Below are 15,139 nucleotides of genomic sequence, written 5' to 3'. Positions count from 1 at the left end.
AGGATAATTTGATTTCCTCCTTTTCTATTTGGATCCCCTTGATCTCCTTTTGTTATCTTATTGCTCTGACTAGAACTTCAAGAACTATATTGAAGAGATATGGAGAGAGTGGGCAGCCTTGCCTGGTCCCCCATTTTAGAGGAATTTCCTTGAGCATCTCTTCATTTAATTTGATTTTGGTTATTGGCTTGCTGTATATAGTCTTTATTATGTTGAAGTATGTGCCTTGTATCTCTGATTTCTCCAAAACTTTAAACATGAATGGGTGTTGGATATTATTAAATACTTTTTCTGCATCTAAGGAAGTGATCATGTGGTTTTTTTTTCTTTCAATTTGTTTATACGGTGGATTACATTGATGGATTTCCATATATTAAACCATCCCTGTATGCCTGGAATGAAGCCTACCTGGTCATGATGAATGATATCTTTTCTTGTAGTCTTGTAGTTCTTGTAGTCATTTTGCAAGTATTTTTCATGAATGTTCCTAAGAGAAATAGGCCGGAAATTCTCTTTTCTGTTGGGTCTCTGTGGGGTTTAGGTATCAACACAACTGTGGCCTCACAGAATGAATTTGGTAATTTCCATCCATTTCTATCTTTTGGAGTAGCTTGAAGAGTATTAATATTAGCTCTTCTTTGAAGGTCTGGTAGAATTTTGCACTGAAACTGTCTGGCCTTGGGCTTTTTTTGGTTGGGAGACTATCAATGATTGCTTCTATTTCTGTAGGGGAAATGGGACTATTTAGTTTGTTTATCTGTTCTTGATTCAATTTTGGTAAGTGTACTTGATCAAGAAAATTGTCCATTTCCCTTAGATTTTCAAATTTTGTGGCATTTGTGCCTTTGAAGTAGGATCTTATGATTCTTTGTATATCTTCAGTGTCTGTTGTTATGTCTCCCTTTTCATTTCTGATTTTGTTGATTTGGACAGTGTCTCTCTGTCTTTTAGTTAGTTTGGCTAACGGTTTGTCTATCTTGCTTATTTTCTCAAAGAACCAGTTCCTGGTTTTGTTGATTCTTTGAATTGTTCTCTTTGTTTCTAATTTATTGATTTCAGCCCTGAGTTTGATTATTTCCAGATGTCTACTCCTCTTGGGTGTTTCTTTTTTCTAGGGCTTCCAGTTGTATCATTAAGTTGCTTATGTGGGATGTTTCCAATTTCTTTATAACAACACTTAGTGCTATGAATTTTCCTCTTAGCACTGCTTTCAATGTGTCCCACAAATTTGGATATACTGTTTCTTCATTTTTATTGAATTTCAGGAAGTTCTTGATTCCCTTTTTATTTCTTTCCTGACCCAGGTGTCATTAAGTACGGAATTGTTTAGTTTCCATGTGTGTGTAGGCTTTTTGTTATTTCTGTTGTTGTTGAAGTCCAGCATTAGACCACGGTGATCTGATAGAATACAGGATATTATTTCAATCTTCTTGTATCTGTTGAGGCTTGCTTTGTGACCTATTATGTGATCAATTTTGGAGAAGGTTCCCTGGAGTGCACAGAAGAAGGTATAATCCTTTGTGTTTTGGTGAAAAGATCTGTAGATATCTGTTAGATCCATTTGATTCATGATGTTTGTCAATGTCATTATTTTTTGGGTTAGTTTCTGTTTTGATGACCTATCCTTCAGTGAAAGTGGGATGTTGAAGTCTCCCACTATTAATGTGTGGGAATTGATATGTAGTTTAAACTTTGTTAATAGTTCTTTTACAAATGTGGGTGCCCTTTTATTGGGAGCATAGATGGTCAGAATTGTGATGTCATCTTGGTTGACTTTACCTTTGATGAGAATGAAGTGTCCTTCCTCATCCCTTTTGATTAATTTTGGTTGAAAGTCTATTTTATTAGATATTAAAATGACTACATCAGCTTGCTTCTTGTGACTGTTTGCTTGGAATAATTTTTTCCAGCCTTTTACCCTACGGTAATGTCTATCCTTGTGGGTGAAATGTGTTTATTGAATGCAGAAGAATGTTGGATCTTGTTTATGCATCCATCCAGTTAGTCTATGTCTTTTTATTGGAGAATTGAGATCATTGATGTTGAGAGATATTAATGACCAGTGACTTTAATTCTCTTAATTTTGATGTTGGTTACAGTAGAGAGTTTGTGTGGTTGGTTTTTTTCCCCCAATGGTATAGTTATCTATTTCCTCTGTAGTTTTTGTTATAGCTTGTCCCTTTGGGGTGGAGTTTTCCTTCTAGTAACTTCTATAAATCCAGATTTTTGGATAGGTACTGTTTGAATTTTTGTCATGGAATATTTTGTCTTCTCTGTCAATGGTTATTGATAGTTTCACTTGGTATAGTAGTCTGGTCTGCCATTTGTGGTCTCTTAGCGTTTGCAGGACCTCTGCCCAAGCCCTTCTGGCTTTTATGGTCTCTGTTGAGAAGTTTCCCTTGCCGCTCTTAATATTTTTTCTTTGTTCTGTATATTTTGTGTTTGATTATTATGTGGTGTAAAGTTTTCTTTTCTGTTCTATTCTATTTGGTGTTCTATAGGCCTCTTGTATATTTATAAGCATCTCCTTCTTTAAATTGGGGACATTTTCTTCTATGACTTTGTTGAAAATCTTCTCTGGGCCTTGAAGTCTGGCATCTTCTCTTTCCTCAATGCCTATTATCCTCAGGTTTCTTCTTCTCATGGTGTCCTTGATTTCTTGGATGTTTTGTGTCAGGATATTTTCAGATTTAGCACTTTCTTTAATGGTTGCTTCATGATCTATGATTGTATCTTCTAGTCCCGAGATTCATTTCTCCATCTCTTGGAATCTGTTAGAAAAGCTTGCCTCTGTGTTGCCCACCTTCCTCTCTGAGCTCTCTCATTCCCACTTTTCTTTTGTCTGTGTCTTTATCATGTCTCCATTTTCATCTTCAGAACCTGAACTGTTTTATTGATTTCATTCATCTGATTGTTTATATATATTCCTGGGTTTCTTTCATTGCCTCTTTATAGGCCTTCAGATGTTGAACTGCTTTATTGATTTCTTTCATCGGGTTGTTTGTATTTTCCTGATTTTTTCCAGTGCCTTTCTATAGACCTCTTTTATGTTTTCCAACTATTTGCCTCTGTCTTCCTGCATTTGATTTCAGATTTTATTTGTTTCCTCCATTATCGTCTTCATTACTAAGAATTTGAGGTCATTTTCTTGTATTTCAATTGTGTTTGTGTTCTCTGGGTTGCTTTCTTCGAGATAACCAGGATCTGGAGATGCCATATTGTTTTGCTTTTTGTTGTTTATGTTTTTACACTGGCCTTTAGTCATCTTGCCATCTTTGATGTTTGGATGTAGCTTCTGGTGTCAGGTGGAGGGCTTTTGAGGACAGATACACCCATTTCCTCAAGATTTCCCTAGGCCAGGAGCTCTGATGCTTTACTGCTGGGTAGATTTCAGTCCCATTTACTGAATTTGTGCTGCTGAGCAAGGCCACAACTCCCAGCTCACAGGCAGGCTCCAGTCCAGGATGTGGGGACTGGTCTGACTTCCTCCATGTGCCACTGGATGGCAGGAGGTCAAACCCACCTGTGCCGGTCTCTCTCATTCAGTAATTCCCATCTCCACTGGACTGTGGCTCCCAGTAGTATCTCGGGTCTGAGGCTGGACTCTGAGTCTAGTCAAAGTGTTCATAGCCTCCTGAGTCCCCTTGTGGCACCGGGGCTTTCTGTGGACTGGCGTGGGGTGGGTGGAGGAAGTCTGAGGACAGATCTACCCATTTCCCCAACATTTCCGTAGGCCAGGAGCTCTGATGCTTCACTGCCAGGATGATTTCAGTCCCATTTACTGAATTCACACTGCTGAGCAAGGCCCCAGCTCCCAGATCACAGGCAAGCTCCTGTCCAGGCTATGGGGACTGGTCTGCCTTCCACCTTGTGCCACTGGATGGCAGGAGGTCAGTCCTGCCCACGGGCCCATCAGCATTGTGCAGATCTCTCTCACCCAGTGATCTCCAGGTCCTGCGGTGGTCTGTGGCTCCCAGTAGCTTATGAGGTCTCTTTCCTGCAGATCAGACCTCTTGGACTATCTTTAGTGATCCTAGGTAATCAAAAGGATTCTACGCAGAGTAAGATGGGAGGGTAAACTAGGATATGAAAAGAGGAACAGAAGCCCACTGACATGCAGTCAAGAGGTATGGAAGATAAGTAGCTTCATGAAGCTGGGACAGCAAAGACATTGATAGTCCTGTAGAATCTCTAGAAGAAATACATCTGTGAATACTGGTTGTTCACAAATAAGTTTTACTGGTTATATCTACCATTGACATAATATTACTGATCTCAAATTGGTAATAAATAAAATGGTTTCTATATTAAAATAAATCCATGTATCCATACCTCACATATAACCTATTTGTGTAAATTTCCTCCTAATTTTTTTTCTGATTTTCAGAATTTTAAGATAATAAATAAACCACTAAGCCTGTAATATATAACAGCAGTAGGGGGGAACTAGAGCATATATTCTTAATAGAAACACAAATTAGAAGTGTCACAAGTCATTCAACAAAGATTAAATAGAAAAGACCCTTGCCTTTTCCGTTCTATTCCCTGCCCCCCCCCCCACAACCCAATCCACAAGAAGAAGCAAGGGTAAGAATCTCGAGTTTATCCTTTCACAGAGTTTTCATGCACAGTTACACACACACACACAAACACATGAAGACAGGCAGAGTTTACAGAATTTTTGTTCTTGTTGTTACAAAACAGAATAATGACTGCATGTGCTCTTTCTTAAGTATCAAATGTATGTGTCAAATGTATATAGACCTGCTTTACACCTTCAGATAGCTGCTGAAAACTGTAGGAGTGAGGGTTTTCCATTTGTTTTTAGGGTGTTTTTTGTTTTGGGGTATTTTTTAAAACAGTTCTTTTACTATTAATGTAGCTCCAGTTGTTTGGGGTCCTTTATTCCTGTGAACAATCTTGTCACCACCTAAGGTCTTAAATGGACAACTGGTTTTTTTAAAAAAAACCCACTTATTTATTTAGTGTGTGTTTGTTTGTGTACGTGCACACACATGTGCCATAGCACCCATGTGAAGGTCAGAGAACAGGAGTGGGTTCACTTATTTATTTAGTGTGTGTTTGTTTGTGTATATGCACACATATGTGCCACAGCACCCATGTGTAAGTTAGAGGACAGGAGTGGGTTCACTTATTTATTTAGTGTATGTTTGTTTGTGTACATGCACACACATGTGCCAAAGCGCCCATGTAGAGGTCAGAGGACAGCTCACAGGAGTGGGTTCCCCTGTTTTACCATGTGCGTCTTGGGGGTGAACAGTGTGACTATTGGATGCAGGAAACTATGTGCTTTTGAGTGGATGTTGCCATGTTTCTTTCTAAACAGATTGTAATGTGCAGCCCATCCCCAGGGGGGCGGGATGGCTAAGTGTGCACATTTCCCAGGGTCCAACCATCTGCAGCTGCTTTACTTTTTCAGACCTTGGCTCAGTCTTGTGGGTGTAAAATGTTCTTTTAGCTTCTGTGTTAGTTGAAATGTTTCTGACTGCTAAAGTGATAACCGTTCTTCCCTGAATCTCGGTGTCGAATTCGATTTTCCTGTCCTTGAGGTGATATATCTTACTAGTTTCTAGATGTTAAAACATCAACAGCATGTATTTCAAGAGCCCTCCCTGGAAGGCTGATTTTGTAACTCAGGCTTAGGTTAGCATATGAGCTCCCACCATAGTCTGAAGTCTCCTTCCCACTGGTGGGAGTGAGACAGAGAGAGACGGGGAATCTCTACTGTGATGGTAAATCTTCAGTGTCAGCTTGTCTGTCTTTAGAATCACTATGGAAACACCTCTCTCTCTCTCTCTCTCTCTCTCTCTCTCTCTCTCTCTCTCTCTCATTCCCTATATGAAGATGTCTCCAGAAGAGTTTAACCGAAGGGGGAAGACCCACCTTGAAGTTGCGTGGCACTAGCCCACGGGTGAATAACAGAGTGAGAGGACAAGCTGGTGAGCACCAGCACCCTTCTCTGTGTCTGCTGGCCTGGCATGCAGTGTGGCCAGCTGCATGAGGCTCTTGTCATTCCTTGCCAGAATGGATGGTCCCTTCAAACTGTGAGCCAAGAGAAATGTGCTCTACATCGCTTCTTCTTCAGTGTTCAGTTACAGCAACAGGAAATAGGCAGCTACGTATACAATCTTCAAAATGACTTGCCTGAAGATTCTTAATCTCACTTCCTGGTCCTTTCCTATAGGTATGGGAAGTCTCAACTTCTCACTGAGCAGTCTATGCGACTTCACGTGCTCTGTGGATCTGAATCTGAGAGCGTGTCTGCACACAGGCAACTAGGATCTGTGGGTGCCTGTCCTCAGCATGGTGCCTGTGGGTGTGCCAGAAACAGGAACAAGGCAAAGGGGTCTTCTGGGCTTTAAAGACAGCCCCAAATGATTCCGACTATGGCTATTATTAGGATGATCAGCCATCTTGAACTACCTATAACTTCCCCAGTTTTAAAAATTAATCTATTCTCTCAAATTTTATATCCTGACTGCAGTTTCCTCTCTCCCCCTTAGCTCCCTACCTCCTACATCCTAACTCACCTTCTCCCTCCTCATCTAGTCCTCCTCCGCATGCCTCAACCAAACATGGCATATCTAACTGTAATAAGATTAGGTACCTCCCCTCGTATTATGGCTGGATAAGGAAACCAGTAAGAGGAGAGGGGTCCCAAAAGCAGGCAAAAGCATCGGAAACAGCCCCTGTTCCTTCTGTTAGGTGTTCCACAGAAACACTGAGTTACACAACTACCACATATATACAGAGGGACCCATGCAGGCTCCCTGCCTGTCAGGTCAGTCTCAGGGAGCCCCTGTTAGCCCAGGTTTGTTGATTCTGTGGTTTTTCTTGTGGTGTCCTTCACACACACACACACACACACACACACACACACACACACACACACACCTGGCTCCTTCAGTCCACCTAATGTTTGCCTGTGGGTCCCTACATCTGTTTCCATCAGTTGCTGGGTGAAGCCTCTCTGATGACAATTGGCTTAGGCACCAATCTGTGAGTATAGCAGAGCATTACGAGGCGTCATTCTATTGACATTTTCTTTCTTTCTTTCCTTCCTTCCTTCCTTCCTTCCTTCCTTTCTTCCTTTTTTTTTCTTTTCCAGTCATGTTGGGTTCTATCCTAGGTCTCTGGGCTATCCTGCCTCTGGACTTCCCCAGTTTTAGTGGGGGTGATGGATTAAAACCCTGGGAAACCCCTGAGTTCTGGGCAAAGTGGAAAAGCTGATCACACTCCAGACATTCCTGCTAGCAGATGGAGATACCAGAGTTTTCCCTGTCTCCTTCCTTCCTTCTTCTGACAAAATTGAATTTTATTTATTTGTTTCCTTTTTTCAAAAAGTTATTCCTTAAGAATTTCACACAATATATTTTATTTCATTCTTCCCCACCCCAACCCTTCCAGATCACCCCCTTTTCCTACCCGCCCAACTTGATGTACTTTATCTATCTGTTAAAAACGGAACACATGAAAAAAAGACATTGTAAAATGTGGAGTACCACTTGTGTTGGCCATCCACTCCTGATTGTAGGGCCAGCTTCAGCGTGTACTTGATACGCCCAGAGTCACTCCATTGGAAACAACTGGTTTTCTCTCTCCAATGAGCTGTCATTAGTGCATAGCTTCCTGGCTAGTGAGGTTTCTGAGCATTTTCTCTCCGATGTGCTAGGATTTTTTTTTCTGGCTTGAGTATGTGCGGGTTTTGTGCATACAGCCTGTCATGATCTCTGTGAGCTCATATGTACATCCATCTGGTTTCTAGAAAATGCTGTTTCCTTAAAGTTTTCCACCACCTCTGGCTCTTAAAATCTCTTTTCCCCGCTCTTCCCATAGATTTTTGAGCCTTGAGGTATGATAAAGAGCTTCTACTATGGGCCGCGCACTCTACTCTCTCTCTCTCTCTCTCTCTCTCTCTCTCTCTCTCTCTCTCTCTCTCTCTGCAAACTCTCTGGTTGTGCGGGGTCTCAGTGCTAATTACCATCTATTACGTGAAGAAGCTTCTCGCTGAGGGTTGAGCAACGCACTGCGCCCTGGATATAGCATGATTGCATTAGAAATCATTTGATTACTTTTTCACATATTGGAAAATAGCAGTAAGGTTTTCTTTGGCTCCGTAGTTTACCTCATCTCAGGTGTGAGCTTCATGTCATTCAGTGGGCCTCAAGTCTGACCAGTAAGTGGTTGGCTACTTCCGTGGCATCGGTGCCACCGTTCCACCAGTGGGCACATCTTCAGGAGTCACCGTTATAGCTCTCAGGATTCCCAGGTGGGCGATATTGACGAGCTCATTGTCACTGGAAAGTTTCTTCTGAACAGGATAATAAACGTGACCTCATGAAACTAAAATGTTTCTGTTCAGCAAAGGACACCGTTATTTAAGAGGCAACCCACAGGATGGGAAAATACTCTTCGAGTGTACATCTGACAGAAGGTTACTATCTAGAATATACAAAGAACTCACAAACACTGAGCATCGAGAAAAGAAACCAGTTTAAAAATGGGGTACAGAACTAAACAAAGAGTTCTCAAAAGATGAAAAGCAGATGGCCGAGAAACACTTTTTAAAATGTTCAACATCCTTAGTCATTAAGGAAATGAAAATTAAAGTTTCTTTGAGATTTCACCTTATCCCAGTCAGAATGGCCAAGATTCATAAGTGACAATAGGTGCTGCCGAGGGTGTGGGGAGAAGGGGACGTTTACTCATTGCCAATCAGAAGGCAAACTAGCACAGCTTCTGTGAAAACCAGATGCCTAAAAAACTAGAAATTTATCTACTCCATATCACTCTTGGACATATGCCAAAAGGGTCCACATCTTACTATGGAGATGCTTGCTCGTTCACGTTTATTGGGGCTCTATTCATAATAGGTAGAAACTGGAAATAGCTCAGACGTCCATCAACTGATGAATGGATGATGAAAATGTGGTACATTGTCCCAACAGAATATTATTCAGCTGTCAAGAAGAGTGAAAATACAGTTAAACAAATGGTGCTGGAAATACCCTGAGTGAGGCAAAGGAAACCCCAAAAGACGAATAGTGTCTGTTTTCTCCTTTATGTGGATGTTAATTTTTATGCTTTAAACATGTGTGTTCCATTTAGAATACCTGTAGAGGTTAGGGAGCTTTTAGTTACAGAGAGGAAAGGGTCTTCCAAGGAAGGGACAATAGAATATAGTGTCATAAGGGAATAACAGGGAAATTGGAACAGGGGTGCTTAAAGGGGATGAGGGGGGGTTCCAGGTAAAGGAGTGAACGTGGGGGGAGAGAGCTAACGCTAAAGGCCTTTCGAAGAGCTACATGGAAACCCACCACTGTAGAGGCTTCCAAAATCTGTGTGTATATAAGAGGAAGTTACATGGAGTCACCTTATAACAGGGAACACACCTGGGCATCATATGTTACCAGTTAAACCCCAGCAACAGGAACAGGGCACACATTTTTGTGTGGTTGGTCAAAGGGGTTTCACGGGCTCCGAACACTACAGGATATTCCCACCATTGCTGGCTCCCTCCCCACCTGGACAGCGAGGCCATGTTGCTGAGGACGAGGCTTACTTGTGGCATGAAGAAACGGATGCTCACCTGCAAGGTCCACCCAGCCCCAATATTCTGTGTGTCTCAGGCTGTGGGGTGAGGAGGTAAAATGTGGCACTCTTGTGGAAATTCTTGACATTGATGAGCAAACATACTGATATTGTTTTTCTTAAAATCTAAGCAAATATCAAAAACTTGTTTTAAAAAGTTAAGGAGAGGCTGGCATTGCAGAGTGCACCTGGACAGCCAGGACTAAGAGGCTGAGGCTCAAGGGTCTTTGAGAGACCTTGCCTCAGAATAAAATAAGAAAGCACATTAGCTTTTAAAAGTTATTGTTTATTCATTTACTACTCTGTGTGCGAGTGTGTTTGTGTGTGAGTGTGTGTCTATGTGCATGTGATGTCTTTGTGTGAATCTGTCTGTGTGTGTATCTGTCTGTGTGTGAGTCTGTCTGTGTGTGAGTGTGAGTGTGTGTGTGTGTGTGTGTGTGTACTATGGCAGGCCCATGGAAGGCTGAGGACAACTTGCAGGAGTTGGTACATGGGTCCCAAGTACCAAACTCTGGTCAATAGATTTGGCAGCAAGTGCCTTCACCCTTTGAGCCACCTTTCCTGCCTAATCTTAGATTTTTAAATAATAATAAAAAATTTAAAATTGTGATTAATTTTGATATTTATCTATTACTATATTTTAAATAATTATAACAAGTTTTATGGTCTATATTTTTACTGTTCAAAAATAGTGATAATTTCCAACTAGTCATGAAACTACACACCTTTAACCTTAGTACTCTCAAGGAGGAGGCAGAAGGATCGCGAGTTCAAGGCCAGCCTGTGCTGTGAAGCAAGTTCAAGATCAGCCAAGCAGCATGAGACTCTGTTTTGAAAATTCAAATTTTAATGACAGTTTCCTTCTTATTTTTGAGCATTTGAATCTTTTACTTATGTTTCATGGCCTATGTACAACAACAACAACAAACAGCAACAACAATAATAACAAATGCTTTGCAAAGAGTATTCTTTTCTTCTTCCTTTGGATTTCAATGGAAATGCTTGTGGCATTTCACCATTAAATGTAGTGTTACTGCTAAGTTAAAAGCACATATTAATTATCTACATTAAGGAATTATTCACTTAAAGGAAATTTTTTAATTAAGTAGAATTAAAACATTTTAAACTATTCTTTGAGGTGACTAGAATAGATTTGGAACATGTCTTTAAAACAACTTTGATCATGTCCAATTATGTAAAAACTCTTTAGTAAGGAGTACGTGGTGGAATTTCTCCACGACATGTAATAACTTTGTAATGAGTGGCACAGTGCTGTACCAACAGAAAGTTTGCCTTCCTGGTCTCTTCCTTGTATTTTAGCTTAAGTAATAACTCAAAATCATGCTTTTTAATATCATGCTTATTCAATTATTTTGAGTTTCTGTCACAAGTGTTTTTCTCCTGTGGGCTACAATACATCAAACCTGCTTAATGCAGAAAGCTCTGACATATTTCAGTGAGCTGATTTGTACCTCTAAATGTTTGGAATTTATGCAGTTGGTTGACAGCCAGGCTAAGGCAATAAAATACTGAGAAGTAAAAAAATGCAAGCTTGTTCTTCTTTAGCATATGCTTTTTGTATCAGCACCATAAACTCCCACATTTGCAAATTTCGTTCAGGAGATGTTTATTGTAGGGTGCAACTTGTAATGTAGATTTCCTCAAGTTAAAGAAGAAAAAAAAAAGACATAGCTTTCCAGGGAAGTGTACATTGGTTGCTAAACAGTTTGCTTAGTGCTATAGGGAAGTGATTCTCCCGTCAGCCTCAGTACAAAGGTACAACCTTCTGGCATGTGTCCCTCAACCAAACTGAGTGCCCGCCCTTGGTGCTTCTGCAGTCTCCCGGCTCCTGCACTGCCCTGTATAGCACAGTGCAGGCCTTGCTTCTGACTCAGAGAAAACAGTCCAAAAAGTGTGCTGATTCCTTCATCCAGCCTCCGCCTGGCCACATTCCCCTTCCGGAAGCCTCCCTGACACTTGAAAGAGATCGGATGTTCCACCTCCATTTTTCTAGAATCTTCCTGAAAAAGAAAAAAAAATATGAAATGCTTGCCCCCTATATTTTCTGTTTTGTGCTATAGAGGGACTTTCTGGACCTCTCCTACTTTGGAGCACATTTCGTGGGAATTAAGAGGCAGCTTGATATCTAGTCTGGAGTACTGCTGGTCTGCTCCCTCCCTCTCAACCCAGGAACCCACTGTTTCAGAGTGTGGCTGTTCTGCCTCCGCAGTCTCCATGTGAGAACCACGTGACGCAGGTCCCTTTCCCACTGGGATGAATTCAGTCCAGTGAGCAGTTGCCATTTGTAAGGAGAAGACACCAGGCAGGCCTTGGGGGTTACTTAGAATTTAGTTTATCCTGCCTCATCCTCTGCAGGTGAAGCACCAAGTTGGAAAGCCGAATGAGCGAACAAACGGTTATGCCATGGTTACGATTAAATGTCACTCAGAGCATCTTACATAACAGGCAGGGTTATACTTCTTTGTTGGGACATTTGGGGATGTTTGGACACTTTAAGTTTTAGGGTTATTGTGATTGTATAAAAAGATAGGATATGGCCTGTCATATTGCTATAGGTGTCTTGGTTTTTAAAGTCCTAGATGCCGGTAGCTGGGCTGATTCTTAGCTCTCTCTGAAGTGCAGGCAATAAAAACAGGAGCTATAAACGACACTTTTGATGTGTGTTTCAGTGTCTTCTACCATCCCTGGTTGTTGGAGGAAACAACCGGGCCATTAATACGGGAGCTGCTGGCATCGTCCAATGCCCGGCTGGTGGATTTGCATTCGTGGTAGCTTCTCAAACATCTGTGAAGAAAGCAGCTCAGGCTTTTGAAAACTCAGCAGACTCAGCATCAGCTATGGGCATCAGCCCTGTCGCTCTGTGAATTCACTATTTGGGAAGCTTGTACAAATCTAGCCCTCCCTTCTCATTGCTGTATCTGTTAAAGATCACACACTAGGTCTCTCACCCATAGTGTAAAAGGTGCTGGCCAGCTCAAAGGGATTAACTCCCCCCCCCATTAAGTACTTGACTAAAATGGATCCATTTTAGTTGCACCCCGAGGGGTAATAACTGCTAAATCCCAACCCCTAGAACACCAAGGGAAGGTTGAAGCAACGTTCCTTTCTTGTGTTGGCTCAAGGTCTCTCTGAAGAAGTGGGCACTGTTCCTCACCTAGTGGGCCGCCTGTTGGCTAGGAGCAGGTGTCTTGAGCTTCCTGGACGCCACAGTTTGGTGGATTCTCAGCCACACCTTTGCTCCTGGAAAGGGAGTGGTTCAGTCTTTATGGTTTGAGGGCAGTAGATAGTGGGGGCTGAAATTTAAAGCAGAAGCTTTTTTTTTTTTTTTTTTGAGGAATGGATGTGGGATTAGCATTTTGGTTTGGGTTCTAAGCAAATAGTACTTATGCATAGGCCATGAGGTGTCTGGCGTACATGTGCCATGTTTTCATGATTTGGTACTTAAAGAGACTCTAAAAGGTCATTTAAGGCAACCAGCAATGACTAGCATGGCTTGCTTTACCTTCCTGTTAACCCTATATGGCTTAGTTGAGTTGGCAGACCCTCCCCTGCTCCCCCTCCCCCCACACACACATCTCTCAAAGACAGCTTCAATTTTCTTTTAAATTTTATTCACTGTAAAACATGGATTGAGATATCCTTACAACTGGGTCTGAGGTTTCAGGGACACTGAATAGACTTGGATTCAGATATCCTAATAAATGGGTCCGAGATTCAGTGACATTGTAAATACACTGACTGAGATACCCTGAAAAGTGGGTCTGGGATTTCAGTGACATTGTAAAACATGGACTGAGATTGTTATGCCCAAGTCCCGAGACCCCCAAAGACTGCCAGAGACCAGCTGGATGTAAGATACATAGGGTCTTTTATTGAGCAAGCTCCAGAGCAAAGCTTGTCTCTTCTCCAGTAACTAGAGGAAGTTGGCAGCCTGACTCCTTGGGGTACAGGGTTTATAAAGTCAAAAACCGCAAGCAGGGCTTTCCAAGCCTTGGCGTTATGTAATTGGGTAAGGGGGTTATAGGGAAGTTGGCCTTAATGCGGATAGGGTAGAGGGTTTGGGCCAAACCTCAAGGGGAGACTTTTTTAATCTAATTTTTTATCTACTGTGACATTGTGGAGTTTTTACCCTTTTAGTTGGTCCCCAGGAGTTACCAGGCTTACTTTTGTGGGCTTTCCGAGAACTTGGGGAATTTGGGGGAAGGGTGGTGGTTCATTCTGGGGGCCAAGACAGGGGCTTGGTGCAAGATGTCTTTTGTTTATTTCCCACAGTCTCCCCGACTGGTGACTTTAGGGGCTAATCTTAGCCTCTTCAGTATCTTCTGGGAAGTACTGTTGTCTGGGAACTGTGAGCTGTATAGCCCCAAGCCTTTCTTTTCCATATTGGATAAACTTGTTTAGGATGCAGGGCCCAAACGTAAGCATCAGGAACAGAAGCAGGAGTGGTCCAACTAGGGTGGAAACCAGGGTAGTCAACCGAGGGGAAAACTCAAACAGGGACTGGTACCAACACTTGGATTGTTCTTTTCCCTGATTCCTCTGCTCTAAGCTCTCTTTGATTTTTGCTAAGGACTCTCTAACGATGCCTGAGTGGTTTGCATAGAAACAGCATTGTTCATTGAGGGCTTCACATAACCCACCCTGTTGGAGAAACAGGAGGTCAAGTCCTCCCCTGTTCTGCAGGACCACCTCAGCCAGGGAGTCCACACTATTTTCTAAATGGGAGATGGACCTCTCTAGCCTCTGGATATCTTCATCAATGCCTGCCCTTTGGTTATTACATTTTTGGTCTTGAAGTGTCAAGGCTGCTATTCCAGCACCAGCTTTGGCTAAGCTTGTTCCAAGGATACGAGCCAGAGTCAGAGATGTTGGTTTGCACTTTTCTCGCAGGGGGCCAATCTCTCCCTTGTCGACCTTGGCCTGTATTATTTCTTCCTCTGGATAGTAAGCTATGTGGGGTACTAACCATACCATAACACAAAAACCTAGTTGCCCCCCTGTTCTGGTTAGGATCCTGATGTGGGCACACGGAGTGAGCCCCATGGAGCAGGCCCACCAGGTGTGAGATGGTGGGATTACCCATTTGTCTTTTCTGTGGGCATAGTTTTAGTTTGACTACAAAGGTGATGGTGGGTGTGGGGTACCGTGCCTATACAGACACCTTGTCCTGACACCTCTTATAAAGTCAAAGACATTCCCTTGTGGGCCCACCGGCAATCTGTAGACTGATCACTCAAGATAAAGTTCTCCGTAAGGCCTGTCCCCTCATAGAAGGGTGGCTGTGCATAGTGGCACAACCAACAGAAAGAGATCATATCTGAGCGAGTGGAATTTAGCACTAAGAGTGAGTGGATCATCACAGACCAGAGGGGATCTTGGGGTTGAGGTGAACGTGGGTTGGTGTCCTGACCAATTATTTTTAGAAGCAGGTAAGATGGGGCCTAGAATTGTGGGTTGAAGTCTGAGTGCTAAAATCTGGTTAGGTCCTACAGGGACAGGTGGTCCT

Source organism: Acomys minous (assembly GCF_964271855.1).
Source record: "Acomys minous genome assembly, chromosome: 8".
Classification (NCBI taxonomy): Eukaryota; Metazoa; Chordata; class Mammalia; order Rodentia; family Muridae; genus Acomys; species Acomys minous.
The sequence above is the reverse complement of the archived record's forward strand: the minus strand, read 5'-3'. Positions refer to the sequence as shown.